This window comes from Dermacentor andersoni, chromosome 7 (genome assembly GCF_023375885.2).
Source record: "Dermacentor andersoni chromosome 7, qqDerAnde1_hic_scaffold, whole genome shotgun sequence".
NCBI classification, from domain to species: domain Eukaryota; kingdom Metazoa; phylum Arthropoda; class Arachnida; order Ixodida; family Ixodidae; genus Dermacentor; species Dermacentor andersoni.
In genome coordinates, this window is record NC_092820.1 from 64,777,637 (window position 1) to 64,793,723 (window position 16,087).

General features: G+C 43.4%; 1 long non-coding RNA gene across 7 annotated transcripts in view; it reads left to right on the forward strand.

The window, feature by feature from the left end:
* Positions 1–16,087, forward strand: part of LOC126534380 (uncharacterized) — a 60,309-nt gene continuing 44,222 nt past the window's right edge. Inside the window, exons 1-4 of one of the 7 annotated variants that reach the window (XR_011895678.1) lie at positions 3–333; positions 3,082–3,165; positions 5,496–5,602; positions 7,413–7,509. This is a non-coding gene — a long non-coding RNA (uncharacterized lncRNA). Of the gene's footprint in view, positions 334–3,081; positions 3,166–5,495; positions 5,603–7,412; positions 7,510–16,087 lie in introns of all 7 variants that reach the window. The other 6 variants (XR_011895680.1, XR_011895679.1, XR_011895681.1 and 3 more) reach the window with 6 other exon arrangements.

Consider the following 16,087-nt stretch of genomic DNA (forward strand, 5'->3'; position numbering starts at 1 on the left):
CTGCATGAAGCCTCAGAGGCCAAGCAAAGAACTGGATGCATTTAGGAAAATGCACGAGTGTAAGGAGGTGACGTCACTTTATGCAAGCTCTGGTCACCAACAAAAGTTAACGAGTCAACTATTGCTTGAGGGAGTTAGCTTAATATGGAGCATGGCGCAAAACTTGCAAAGTTGATCTTCATGCAGCTACCGTCTCTTCCTCAAATGAGCTTAGAACCGTGATTTAAGCATTTATTCTCTCTGTCTCTCAATTGGCCATGACAGCAGTTGCGTCAACCGCGGATGGACCTCACGGAGGTGCTTCTTCCCTGGATTTGACAACAAATTTTGTCAGTAAGATATGGTCTTTCTTCACATATTTATTTAAAACAATGCTGTGGGATTACCCGTGGCTTATATTTGAATAAAGGGATATGGGAACACCCGACATATGTTTAGTGCACCCATACACACTGATGACTTTTTTTTGTTGTTGCTGAGTGTAGGTATTGAGTAGAAAGGTTCTGGTTCAATGTCTTCGGTGAGCGCTGAGTTTCAAGCAGCAACCACAATTTGTTGGCTTTGAATAGAAACACAGGAGAAGATAGGAGAAGTTAAGCATGCTACTTGCATTTTTTTCAAAGCCCGCTCAGAGCAAACATACCAGCGCAAACTGTCCGGTTGCAATGTTGTCACCCAGGTGACTTAATCTGTAAAAGAAATGATATGTACACGTGCAGTTCACATATGTCTAGAGCTGTCTGTGCAACTTTTAAACAAAGGTATAGATTACCTGGAGTGAGGCCCACTTTCAATGTTCTGTTTCAGGTTTCCCCCCTATTGCTAAAAAACGTTCCGAAAAAAATTTTTGTTGGTCATGGTTATCTTCGATGTCTTTTGTACGTTTCGATAGAAAATTAAAAGGGCTATGTATTTGGACTTCATACATAAGCCCTCCTTTAGTAAAGTAATCACTTTAGGCACATGCTGTTTGTAATGAACCACTACATTACTATAGGCAGGATTAGATGTTCTAAGTAAAAGCCCCTTGGGCACAAGAATAATGCAGAAATTCCTTATAAAAGTTGAGCTTCACCGAGTACAGTCCGTGTTAAACACATACATTATCGTGCGTGCGCGGACGCGGTGAGAATAGATTCAGTTACCGCGACATACTGGCCAAGGTACGCGATCTGTATTGTTAGGCCTAAGGTCGGTCACAATAGGTGCTTTAGCAGTAAAAACCGCATGTAGCGACATGAAAATGCGAAAGTGACGATTTAGCGGTAAATCCAAAGAAATGCGATAGGATTACGTCGCACCACGTTGAGGCGCCAGATTCGTTATTTTAACCGCGTTCGCCACGTAACAAAGTGTTCTTTGGGAGCTCACTTGACACGCGTCCTGCCTCTTCGAGTTGTGAAATGCAAGTGACAGACTATATATCATAAGGAACTGCTTTATTTCAGCCGAGCTCGAGCTGCCACGCGAATATTAAGCGTTGCCGCGGGTGATGAGGTGGTCAGACGAGAAAAGGCGACAACGTGGGAGGAGCCACATGAACAAGGCACGTGCTATGGTGACAAAATCTTTAACAAAGCGGCGCAAGTAAAGACAAAGTCATACGAAGCTGCGGAAATCTTTTGCTGAGTGCGGCGCAGGAAAGACATTGAGGCACAAATTTTTTTCCGGGTCTGGTCAGATTCCACGAGCGTCAACCAGATGTCCAAGTACAGTTATCTGACGAATGATAAAATACTATTTTTTGGAGTTGCGCTGCCGAACAGCCTTTAAAAAATACCAAGAATGTCTGAGAGTTACTCAAGGTGTGTCCCAAACGTAGGTGAGAAACCTATGTGACACCTGTATGACATAAGAACACCATATGATATGACAGGGCTGCTTAAAGCTCGGAAAGAATCACTTGAGCTCATGGGAAATGTTGGAAAGAAGCTCGACAGCTACATTGTAAGTACCGTTCAGAGGTTGGATTCAATAAAATGTGAGGTAAGGCGTCTTCCTTGAAGGGGTGTACAAATTCAACGTCTTGAGAAAGCAGTGTAACATAAAACATATGTGTAACATATATCGACTAGCATGGTACGAATGTACGCGAAGACAGATAATCTTGAAAACAGATCGAAGCAGGCGTAATAACTTGATCATCCGTGGGCTTTGGGAAAATACCAATGAGATGACAGCATCACTGCGTAAACTGGTTCTAGAGGATGTTTTTGCTTCCAAAATGGGCATCACATTAAAGCGTGATAAAAGAATTCAACGCATTGTAAAGAAGCGAGGCATGAACAAGCGGGCCGTTTTATGGTTTTATAACTTCCAAGGAAAAGCGGAGCTGTTCAGGAATGCGTCCAAGTTAAAATGTTCGGGTTTTATCCCTTAGAGGTGACTATTTTCAGGCGTTGCGTGGAAAAAGAGAGCACTTATGGAAATATGCAAAAGCAAAAAAAAAAAACATAGGATGGCCACTTAGTGAAGCTTTCTTTTATTAAGCTTCAAATTATGATAAAACTTATACTTAGGATACTTATGTGCAGGATGTCGTGAAAGTAAGGCGCATGTGACACGCCCAAAAAGAGAAAGAGGAAAAAGAATTCACTATGTCCGTGATGTTCTTTTGCCGATTATGAATTGACATAGGGAGAAGACAAAATTGATGATCTAGAAGGTCTTATCAAATCAATGAAGGCTGACATAGTCATGGGGTCAGAATCTTGCCTTGATGAAACAATTTTGAACATGGAGATGTTCCCGTATAATCTTCAGGAATATAGGAGAGGCCGATCGAAACAACGTGGCGGTGTTTTCATTGTTGTGAGGAATTCTATTGTGCCGGAAAAATTTATTTATTGATAACAATGAAACTGATTCGGTTTGGTGTCGCATAGTAGTGTCGCAGAGTGACCATTCTAGTTTTGCTTTTGGTGCTTGTTATTGTCCTCCTGTTTTTTAGTCAAACGTTATGCGTCAGATGCGAAAAATTGTCTGCAGTTTTTCTAAAGATTGCGTCGTTCTTGGAAGTAACTTCGATTTGCCTGTTCGTAAGTGCTACTAACAGTACGCTTGTTTTCAAATTTATTGCAGTTGCATATTGTCAGTTGAGAACGTTCACTGACGTGCTCGCCCCCATGCACAGGAGAGGTAACAACATTCGGGATTTGTTTTTTGGTAATACCCCTGATGTTATTACCGAACCGCATGTTATTGCTGGTATTAGTCACCACAACGCTGTCCTCGCTAACTAAACCTACTATTAAAACACAGACACGCGAGTTCAGGAGAATCTTCTTTTACAGTAAAACGAAATACCATGAAATGTCAACACTAATAGAAAATCAATCTCTGCCGTTTTAATGTAGTGCAGAGGGCAAACGTCGATAAGTTATTGTTATTTTTTAAAGAGCGCATTACTTCTCTCACTTAAAATAACGTCCTGAGCCTCTCAAGCAATAAGTTAAACAATAGGAAGAACTTGCACTGATCTATATCTTATTAAGCTGATCAAAAAGATAAGAGGGCTTCCTCCCGACAGTACGAAAATAAATCTAATAACTTCGACAGCTGAATGCCTTGATGAAACTTTATAATATGAAAACCACAGAAGCAACAAAAAAGTATTTTGAGGGCTTGGCTGCTGCCTTTCCTCATAAATAGAGGTTCTGAATGTATATAAAGCGATGTGGTAGCAAGAAAGTTAGTCTGCGGAATCTACGTCTTGATGGTTTTGATAGTCACTGAGGATCGCATTAAGGCCGCAATTTTCAACGAATCCTTCAAATCGGTTTTTCGCCCTCATACTGAGGATACGTTTGAGTGTAGAATGAAGCAGTGTTTGCCCTTGAAACAGGTTTACCTTTCTTTTATTGACATATATGAACTGTTAGAACATGATGAAAATGATACGACAGGGCGAAATTGTAACTATCCAAGAGTTTTCAAACACTGTTCTGAGACATAAGCAAATTACCTTTATGCTATATATAAAAATATCGCTAGACCTGCGCACGCTTCCTGATGACTGTAAGGTTGTTATCGTTGTACCTGTTTTTAAAAGTTTCTCTATATAAGAGGAGCCCATTATAGGACTATTTCCCTGGAAAATGGCACAGAACAGAAAAGACAAGGACACGAGAGAGCGACACCTTTTCCAATGAATCAACAAAAAGCCCACGCTTCCAAGCTATTTCCCTGACACCAATTCGTTGCAAAGTACTTGTTCATGTTGTATGTTCCGCCTTAATGAATCACCTGACTTCAGTTAGATTTTTTAAGTTTTTGATGACATGGGTTTGGAAGAGGATTTTCATGTACAAACCAAATAATTGGATTTCACCACGACCTGTACAGCGTCGGCTTTGGACAACAGAGCACAGAATGATTGGAGATAGCTTTTATTTCTAAAAAGTGTTTCATGTGCTATCACATTGAGCTCTAATACAAAAGTTCCCGCTTTTAAACACTGACAAAGCCATTTCCAGATGGTTTAGGAATAATTTACCATCAGGGAAACAGAAATTGGTTTTAGGTCGATCATACTCATGTTCAGTTTCTATCTCTGCAGGAGTACCCCGTGGTCCCGTTTTTAGTCCACTTCTTTACCTTGTGTTTGTCAATGATAATTCGCATGCTCTCAAGAGTAACACTAGAAAGTTTGCAGATCATTGTGTTTGGTATACTAATTTGACTTCCGAAGCGGATCCCACACAGCTTCAGGAATATCGTATCAAGTAGAGGTATGGCGTAAAATAATGACATGCTTGGTACTACACAGCAACACGTATGTTCCGTCAGCTTTGCCAAAAGGGTCAATTGGCTCGTGAATCAGCACGTTTTAAACATTGAAGTTATTAGGAATGAGGAGAAATACAGGTATTGGAGCGTTACGTTTTCCGAAGAACGGGCATGGTCTGACTAAATCAACAGCGTTGTTAGCAGGGCAGGAAACACCCTTGGCTTTTTTCAACGAAACCTTAAGTATTTGACTAAATAAAGTAACAGTCCGCGTATCATGCCTATGTCAGACCTTTACAGGAGTATGCCTGTCCTGTGCGGGAGCCGTTTCACAAGGAACATATTGATGCACTTGAGCGCATTCAGTCTATTGCAGCCCCATTTGCTCGGCTGAAGTATGATCGATTTGAATGTTCTTGAGACATGAAGATATACCTTAAGCGCAAATCTTTAAAAGAGCGAAGACGTATTCTTAGATTAAATTGTTTTATTCCATTTACAACAACCAAACGGGACCTAATGGTTCAATTTATCTACATCAGCGAATTATCAGTCCTCCGGTTTGGATGACAAATTTAAAGTTCTGGCATACACCCCCAGGACCGACCTTTATAAAGATTTTTTTTTAAATAATGATTTCAGAATGGAATTTGTTACCACTAGATTTAGTTGGCCACAAGACTGCTGATTTATGTTATGAATATTTGTGCACCCGCAATAATACCACCATATGCGCTGCGGGTAATGACTGAAATAACGTAATCCAGGTAGCAAAGACAAGTCGACCATTCAAGCCCTTACACACACCGAAGCCTACCGGAGCAAATATTCACCAGTTGAAGTATGCGTAACCTGCAGCAGAACTGATAGTTGGGTGAGTTGGTACGAATTCATAGTGAAATATTTAGCGCGCACAACTGACCAGGACACAGTGAAGGGGGACACACGAGTGCTTACTCACAACCGTTTTATTGTCGGAAAGATACAGAACATATATACCCCAGCTATCAGCGCTGAGCATGTGCAACAAGAGTGGTGAGCAAAACGGAAACAGATTAAAAACAGATTAAAAAGGTTCAACAAGTATTTAAAAATGCAACTTCATTTTCAGTAATTGCAACCGATGGTTGGCTTATGCATTTTTCAGCACACTTTTTGATATGAAACGCTTCTGTGATTTCACGTGTTAGTTGGTTTTTGTCGGAAAGCAAAATGTCAGTGTCAAAAAATACCGCAACACAATGACATAGATTACAGTAGTTCGACAAGTGCGAATAGTTTTCTTTACCGAGAGAACGTTCATGTTCTTTTAGACATGAACGACATAACTGGATATTTCACGACAAATATATTTTCTGAAAGAGGGGTAATGTTCTGTTCAGAAAGTTACAAATTGTTTGCGCTTCTCGCTTTATTACAAGATTTGCACATATTTACTGGACCATTGTTTCTTTTTCGATTATTATGGGTCACTCAAAATTCGTATTTTGTTTCTCTGGGGTTCTCGGTGAACTAAATAAAGGGCACCGTGTTCGTATTCGTCGAAAATAAGGGCCACGTTATCGGTACTGTGTCACATAGCTTAAATTGTGCGGGAAAGAACGGCCTTGGGGTAGAAACGTAAGCCAGTGATTCATATATTGACGAACCTGCTTTTACGAACAACGTAGTATTCATCCTGCTGCCCAGAGAGCAATATGAACGCAACTGAAATCTAATTTAGCGAAAATAGTGGGCTCCTGTGGAGTGCACTGAGGTCCAAGTTTAATCGTAGTAAACTGTGCATAGATGATTCCTTGCATCCTTAAAATTGCTTGAGATTTTTCTAAAGCGTTTTAAGGGGCTAAGGTGTCCAACGGGCGAATCATATCCAGGCCGTATTGTAAAGCGTCGGATTTATTACAAGCAATTGAAATTATTATTACAACGTCCCAAAAAAATAGGAGCTCCGTTGAAAATTGGTTTGTGATTGATCAAGACCGCGCATGGGTGCTACATTATTGCCTAATATTACACAATATCTTCTTGTTCATACATTTTTCGTGCATATATTAGAGAGCTAGAGCACAAAGTACAATGTTTGTTTTTGATTTATTGGTTTCCAGGCCTGTTCCGTGTGTTTCCAAAACGTCGCAAAGAACGAATGGTTTTGTCCTATAATAGCTTCATTGCTAAAGCAGCATCACCAAGTGAGCTGGCAAAGTAGCGTTAGCCATTGTCTCTTCCTTGGTCATTTCTGCGCAACATAATATACGTAGAAGCAAAGCCGACACTGCATGAGATACTATAGGGAAGCATTTGCCATTGAAAAAAAAAAGCGCTATGCTTTTGTGACGAAAGCAGGTGCTTCGGACCCAGAGAGAAGAATGCTGAGAAGCCTCATAAAGTATTCTGTTTTCCCGAAGCTACTCATGACGCTAAGAACACGGTGGTGAGAGAAACTTAATACAGGCCACATTCGACTCTAAAGGGCCTTAAAAAAGTCGCAACGTCTTTTCATGCAGGTTATACATGCATATCTAATTGTGAACCTTCTTTCATTGATTACCTTGTTCTTTAACTGATAAAGTTTAATATAGCAAGTGCTCCTGCTTTCGTGAAGCGAGACTACCAATTGTACAAGCAGGAAATACCCAAATAACAGCACCTATACAAATGTCATAGACATTTGCGGCCCATTTCAGCGATACTTCCCGTTGGGTCATGTCTGCTGTGAGAATCGCTGTCCTCTTTTACCTGCCTCTTGCGCTGAGTGGTGCCACCCTTAAAGATCTCAAGGAGGTAAGCAGGTTCATTCACAGTTACCCTTTTGTCTAGATGTTTGACACATTGCTTCAATTGTGATTACGCCCTTCATTCTGCAGTATTTGTAGCATTTCACATACTGTAACAGTTCTGTAAAAGTTTCTGTAACATAACTGTACCTGAAACTTTAGGATATATTTCAATTTTGTTGTCTGCGCCTGCGTGCGACTATCTGAGCATAGGAGACGAAGACGATGACCTCAGTTCGCCGTAGTACTGTTGTTGCTCTCCGGTTTTCCAAACGCGGCCTAAATAAATGGAGTTTACTTGGTCTTTGACTATGCCGCAATTTTGCCATTAACTTCTGAGTTTTTACGCAAGAACAGTTTGATGTCACTGGTGGGAATAGCCATGAACCAGTTCCTAGTTTTGTTGCTATGGACGTAGCGGCTCGATCTGCGAGCATATTGCCTTATAATATGACATGTTGGTCTGATCTGCCGGTTGCACACAAGGATGAAGAAAGGTCAGCAATTACACTATTCTTATGCTTTTGCAAAAACATTCAACGCTTTACGATGCCCAACGAGTGTGTATATATGACTTATTTTGTAGTTTCAATTTGTTTATGTGCTCAACCGCCGATAGTACGACGTAGGCCTTGCTGTGAATTTAATTGTATGCGGGTGCAGGACGTCGGATTCCGAAAACGATGGTCCGACTGCTGCATAAGAAATGCCGCGGTGCGACTTTGATGCGTCAGCGTAGAATTTAGGACGTCAGTTTTACGCGTATATTGCGGGAGGGGGGAGTTCAACAAAACGACAGCTGCTGCCAAAGTTTCTTTCTTCATATATTGCCAACGTAACTAATGCTTTTCATCATTACCTACACATGCTGGTGCAATTCGGACTGTCTTCCGTGCCTAGACCCGCTGTTGCGGAACACGTGCGGCGTGCCCGATACTAGCACTTCCCGCCATAAGAAATTTTAATTTGTGCTTCTTGAATCAAGTGCAGTTTATTTCAGACCACCTAATAAAAGTTCAAAAAGCAAAATCATTTAGCTATATTGAGCCAAACGTAACGAATGGCGCATTGAGCGAGAAAAGCCGGCATCTGGCGCCTTACAGCATATCTTGCAGCATGAAATCATTGAATTATCAAATACGAGAACTATTGAATCCATGCCCAGAGAATTTTTTTTTTTTGCTTACCGTGAGGTTCCACAAACGAGCCTCGGCTTTTTACCATTTGAACTCATGTACGGAGGTCAGGTACGAGGATCCTTGTCCATACTGAAGGATGTGTGGACAAGAGACCGGCTCAAGAAAGATATTAAAATGACAGACGCATATGTCCTCGACCTCAGGAGCCGACTAGAAGAGACCTCGAAGGTAGCTCACCAGAGCTTTTGCACAGCTCAGAGGACTCAGAAAGGGTACTACGACCGGCACAGTTGCCGCTGATAGATGAAATTAGGAGATCGCACGCTCATACTCCTCCCAACGAGTGGTAAAAAAATCATGATGCAATGGAAGGGACCATTGGTAGTCACTGCAAAGAAAAATAACTTTGACTACTGGTTGGACGTTGGCCAAACCATGAAACTATCCCACATCAACATTCTGAAGCGGTATGAAGAGCGCCCATCTCTAGCCGCGTTCTAAACTTCTTTGTTTGTCGTGGTAGAAGAGCCAGAAACTGAAGCCTCCGTACTAGGCTCCAAAGCTGAAGCAAGGTGGTTAATCGAAAGCATTGGCACCTTGTTCATCCCGTTTCATATGCAAGCAGATAGCTTCTCCCACGTGAAACGCCATATTCTGCCGTTCAGCTCGAATGCTTTCAACGGCAGAATATCGCTTTATCGAATATCGCAATGCTTTAGCATGGGCGATCGAGAAGTTCCTCCTTTTTCTATGTGGAACTACATTCACAATCCCAGCAGACCCCCAAACTCTGTTGTATTTGTCGCTTGCCAAGCATCTTAATAGCAGAATTATTCGATGGAATTTAGCTCATCGAGAATATTCTTTCGAGGTCGAACACATAAGTGTCTCAGAAAATGCTCGAGCTGCTTATTTGAGTAGGTGAGGATCATCTACTGCATATAGCGCTTAGGAAATCCATTATCCTGTATGCTTTCTTATGATTGTTTTTTTTTCCTTGCTTGAATCATGTATGTGGCTCAATCTCTTCAGTGCATGTACTGTTTGAAATCTCATTAGTCCACGCGCATCACCGCAATCTTTCTTTTCTTTCTTTCTCTCACAAAAAAACACTTTTTAAGAAAGTAGGACTTCTGTCATGTATAAAGGCTAATGTGTGCGTGTCTGGTGCGGCGGCTGGCCAGTGACTCTAAATGAAGAGAAGGAATTGTGGGATTCAGCGCGAACTCACAGAACGCTGACCCTGGGCCAACAGCCAATCACGAAGACACACAAGTTGTGGAAGAGGCAGGAGAAGAGAAGAAAGAAGACGGGGGTTTTTCGTGGGTCGAGATGAAGCAAGGTGTGCGTGGCTGACGAAGCGAGGCTGTTGGGCTGCGGGTCTGAAGCTCAAGACGTCAGAAGCGCCAGGCTGAGGAAGCGAGACTGTCCGGCTACGGTTCCGAACCTCAAGATGTCACGAGCGCCGGGCGGAGATGCGAAGCTGACGGGCTGCGGGCCCTAACTTCAAGACTTTAGTGATGGCCCTGACTCGGTCCTACCTCCAGCCGGTGATGTTCGTGGATCCTGGTGACATGGTGCAGGAGGCAAGAACTTTCTACCACTCCCCTCCTGTGGCTATTTGACCGAGCTGCACCTTATCCTTAAGAAGGGACCGACTGCTCACGACCGACGACTTACGCGACCTACGACTCAAGCGACCGACGCCCTGCAGCTGCACCGCAACGCATGTCGAGTAAATGTTACTGGTCACGCATCTTACTTTTTTAAATAATTGTTTAGTTCTGCGAGAACACCTAGAGGTGCCCGAACTTTTTCTTTTTTTTTTGTGAGTTGTGATATCTCGTTTAGTTGGTTCGTTTGTGTTATGCTTAGTTTAATCAGATATATGTTTCGTTAAGAATCGGCTTCGTTGTTTCTCTTCCCCACTGCGTTTTCGTCTGAGTGGTGGCCGCAACAATTCGAATTGTGTAAATGTCAATACAATCGGGGGCAAGCAACCCCGTATTAATCTAAGCAAACCAAATCGCCAGAAGCACCTGCATTTTTTTTTCGTAGGACAGGAAGCACAGTACGTGCTACTGGCACAAACTGTGAAACGCTGCCGTGGTGGCTCTGGTCAGGATGGATGGATGGATGGATGGATGGATGGATGGATGGATGGATGGGATGGATGGATGGATGGATGGATGGATGGATGGATGGATGGATGGATGGATGGATGGATGGATGGATGGATGGATGGATGGATGGATGGATGGATGGATATTATGAGCGTCCCCTTTGGAACGGGGCGGTGGGTCGCGCCACCAAGCTCTTGCTACTATACTGCCTAATATCCTACCTAGCTTAAACAATGAAAAAAGAAAAAAAAACACTCTGAACTACCACGCCCAAATTTTCTGATCCAATATTGCGAACTGTGTTTTTGTACGTCTCCGCCTTTTGTCGTTTCCCTACTTTTCTTCCACCAATCCTTCAGTCGCCTCTTACTAATGTCTATTGCGGACACGTTTGCTTTACCACTGCTCCCTCTGAACCCAAGGGCTCCAAGGAGGTCAGTGGTGCCTAAATCGACCGCTGGGTAGACGTCTTCACATTCTAATAAAACATGCTCCATAGTTTCCCTAGCTTTACCGCAGCAAGCACAGGCTTTTTCTTCCTTCTTATATCTCGCTTTATAGGTGCGTGTTCGAAGACATCCCGATCTCGCTTCGAAAAGTAATAAGCTTCCCTTTGAGTTATCATCAGTGGTTTCCTTCCTGATTTCGTTTTTTCCTCTTAAGTAGTTTCTTATGGCAGGTTTCTTTTCCATTGCCGCCACCCATGAGATTAATTCAGCCTCTCTGACTTTCCGCTTCTTTTTTGCTGTGTTGTCCACCCTACAGGCCGTATACTTGCTGGTAAGCTTCCTAGTTCTTTTCCTCCACTGTGAATCAATGTTTTTCCGGTACAGATACCTGAACACTCTCCCAGCCCATTCACTTTCTTCCATATTCCTCAGCCGTTCTTCATACACAATTTTACTGCGAGCTTCCCTCACTTCCAAACTAGTCCAGCCCATATCACCGTGCATAGCTTCATTTGTAGTATTCCCGTGAGCGCCCAATGCGAGGCGACCCACTGACCCTTGGTTCCCGTCTAGTCCTGATTGTACCCCTGATTTATAGCAAACAACCGCATTTCCAAAAGTAAGTCCTGGAAGCATTACACCTTTCCACATACCTCGGAGGACCTCGTACCTATTGTATCCCCATAGCGCTCTGTGCTTCATTATGGCTGCATTTCTCTTCCCCTTTACTTTTATGGTTTTTTCCTGTGTTTCCATATATCCATTGCCTTCGTTTATCCATATACGAAGGTATTTATATTCTGTTACCCGAGGTATTTCTTGGCCCTGTATCTCCACTATCTATTCACTGTTTTCATTGAATACCATAACACCTGATTTTCTAACACTGAATTTCAGACCTAAATTGTTGCCTTCCTGTCCACAGATATTAGCCAGACGTTGTAAATCTCTTTGCTTGTTAGCTAGCAACACAATGTCGTCCGCATAAAATAAACCCTGGAGTTGCTGCTCTATTACTGTACCCGCCTGTTTGTATGAGAGATTAAACCCGGTATTACTTCCTTCTAGCGCCCTCTCCATCCTCACCATGTACATCATAAACAGCATCGGGGATAAAGGGCACCCCTGCCTCAGTCCCTTGTTGATATGAACTTTCTCCTCGCTCCTCATCCCTTCCCATTCAACGCGAACGGTATTTTTTAGGTAAATCTCTCTCAAAAGCTGTAGACAATCGTTACCTAAGCCTTCCCCTTCCAGAATATCCCGCAAGATGTTACGGTCTACGTTGTCGTAGGCTCCTGTAATGTCTAAAAAGGCCAGATACAACGGTCTGCTATCTGCTTTTGATATTTCAATGCACTGAGTAAGAACAAACAAGTTATCATCCAAACGCCTACCTATTCTGAAGCCATTCTGAAGCTCTCCCAAAATGCCATTATTCTCTGCCCATGCTTGAAGCTTTAATTTGATTGCCTGCATTGCTAGCCTGTATATTACCGATGTAATGGTCAACGGTCTCTACGAGTGAATTCTGTCTTTCTCCCCCTTACCTTTATAAATTAAATTCATTCTACTTTGCCGCCAACTGTCTGGTATTCGTCTATCTTTTAAAGTTTTTTCCGCTGCTTTCACCAGAGGTTCCTTACTTTTTGGTCCTAGTTCATTTATCAGCCTCACGGGAACCTCGTCTAGCTCTGTGGCTGTGCGTTTAGGAATTTTCTCTTCCGCTTTCTTCCAGTTTAAATTTGTCAGCACCAGCTCCTTTTCCACTTGGGTCTCTTTCATGCTCTTTTTTTCATCAAGTACAACCTCGTCATTGCCTCGGAAAGATTCGGCTGTTGCTTTTCGGATGTAATTTATGGTCGCTTCTCCTTCCAGTCTGTTTTCATCTTCGTCTAGGATATGTTGTTGTATTGTTGTTGACTTCCTGCCTAATAATTTTATGTTTATGTGGTTCCAAAATATTCTAGGTGGGCCCTTCTTTTTCTCACGTATTTCTGACAACCAACATTCACTTTCACCTTTTATATTTGCTTGCACCAGTACTTGAACCTTAGACTTTTTCTCCCGGTATATTTCCCATTTACTGGTTACTTCATCCTGTGGCAACTGCGCCTTCTTTGCCTGCCTGTGCTCTCGAGACACTTTCTGTCGTTCGGCGATCGCTTCTCGTGTCTCCTTGTTCCACCAGCTTTTAGGTTTCTTTTTTTCCTTTCCAGCGAACATGTTGCTTCTCTTTCCGTATTTCTGTCGCTATTATACTTAGAAGCTCACCATATTACCACTCATTACTTGGCCATTTGCCAAGTTCTTCCTCAACTCTAGTGACTGTATTTGCTATTTCTTCAGCGTTCAAATTTGGACTGGCCATTTTGCTCTCCTTGCTCTCTTTCCCAACTACATATCCCATTTTCAAAATGATGCGTCTATGGTCACTCCCTATGCTGTTAAACCCTTCCTCATCGATGACCATTTCTCTCAACTTATCATGAATTCCTTCTGTAATCAGACAGTAATCAATGGTCGATTGCCGGTTTCCCACTTCCCACGTGATCTGTCCTTCACACTGATGCCCTGCATTTACAATCACGAGGTTATGTTGCTCACAAAGGTCCAGCATTGACTTCCCGTTATTGTCGGTATAGCCATCTAAATCCTGTATGTGGGCATTCATGTCACCTAATAGGACAATTTCAGCACCACTCCCGAAACCCTTAATATCAGCGCTTATGCATTCAACTAACTCTTTATTCTTCTCTGTACAATTTTTTTTGGTCCACAAATACGTAACGGCCAGCCATGTTTCTTTCCCACTCATTGTACCTGATAACCAATGATGCTCTTGACATTGTGAATTCACTCTTTTCCATTGGGCTCCCTGATTGATGAGCGTTCAGATTCCCCCTCCCTTTCTTTCCGACTTAGTTCTGTTGCACCCTTCCCAAACATAATTCTCAATAACTGGCGGCTTTTCGTAGTCTCGAAGGTGCGTTTCTGTAACCGCATACACCCCTATTTGTTCTTTGTGTAACTACTCCTCAATCTCTACCCACTTTTCCTTTCTTCTGCCGCCCTGCATGTTTATGTAGCCTATTGCATGGCGAGCTCTTTTTCTTGTTTTCTTCATTTTTCTGTATACGGCGATGCTCTTCTGATGTTCCCGTAAGGGACCTTCTTCATTACTATCTACTCTGACCTCCTGAGCACCCGCGGGTCCCCTAAAAAAAGCAACAGCGCGACTACAAAGTCGCCAGCCCACTTCTCGTGCTAGCCTGTAATTGAAGTGGATCCCGTCTCATTTAAAACCACCACAACTTCTCACTTCCCTGTTTACTTCGACAACCTCGAAGCCTTTCTCTCGGCTCATTTTCCATATTGCCTCATTCGCAGCCACTACGGCTCTTTGTACGTGACTGTCACGCACAGGCACCTCCGGTACCATGCACACCACGATCTGCACCTGAGGGGATAGCTCACGCAAGTCGTCCACCCCCTTCGCCAAGCGCTGGGCTAGTCCTGGCCCTTTCCTGTTTAGGACGTCATTTAGCCCACCGGCTACTATGACGAGGTTGCGCACGTGGGCATTTTCCGCGAGCTTTTCTTTTGCCCGCTCCATGACAGAACCCAGTGTGCGCCCTGGAAATGTCCCTACCGCCACTCTTTTGTCGCCTTTCACCCTCTGCACAATTTCTTTTGAGCACCCAGCCAGGCTTGAATCGCCAGCAATAATCACCCTTTCACTCTCTCCTAACTCTCCCTCCTTTCCTTTGTCATTTTCCGCGTGATTCCGACTCGACAAGGGGCATTGTCTCCTGAGGTCCTTCTTTTTCCGCGTAGCGGCCTCAAGGTAGGTGCTGCTCTTTCCAGCTAACGCTTCATCACCCTGCCTGCGTTCCACGTATTTCTCTGACCCTCCCGCGCCTGTCGCGTCGGGGGTCTGTGTTCCATTGTCACGCACATTCTCGGTCACAATGGCGGCCCTGTTCAGCTTTTCCTCGGCTACATCAAGTCTCTTTTCAACTACCTTCCGTGCCTCACGCTCCCTGTTTAGCTCATTTTTGAGCACTTGCACCTGTTTGAGAAGCTCTTCCTGGAAAGCCTCCATTTTCTGCAGCCTAGTATCGATAGCACATTGTGTGCCGGTTGATTCGACGCCCTCTTCATTCTCACCCGCTCCTCATCTGCCTTAAGGGAACCCCCCCCCCGGCGTACTGCCTGCGTTACCGGCTTTCTCGTCATGTATTGCACGGCTTTTTGCAAAAACTATAATACTATGTCAATGCAGAGCACGTGCCTTTTAGAAAAAAAAACGATATGCACAGGATCCAAATCCTCAAAATGCCGCAAAGCAACTCTCACCACTGTTTCAAAAACAATCAGTGACGCGGAGACCACAGGTGTGACACGCTCTCGCACGCGCTCAACCACGCAGCCACGCTCTTACTTTTCTACCAAACACGCACAGTAAAACCACTAATAGCTATTTGTCTTGCCACTTCCAAGCTACTATTTAAAGACTACAAACACTCAACGTCCCACTCGGCTGCATGTGTTGGAACACATGGCACGAAAAGACGCTCTAATCATCCTGCAAAACAAATGTACACGAAGCACTCCCGCGCACCCGAAATATGAGACACAAAAAAAGGAAAGAAAAGGAAAACCCCCCCAATTACTATTTAAATGCAAAAAACCAGCAAATAAAAACAGAAGCAAGCTCAAAGCATGCACAAAAACTTATGATTTCGTCGTCGCCATGGAGCTCCGAAAAGCACGTCCAGGATGCGCGGAAGCGAGCGCCATCTGGTGGCATTTGAAGAAACCCAGTGGCGCGCGTTAACAAGGCCGCAGCTGGGCCCGGAAAGTCGTGAGCA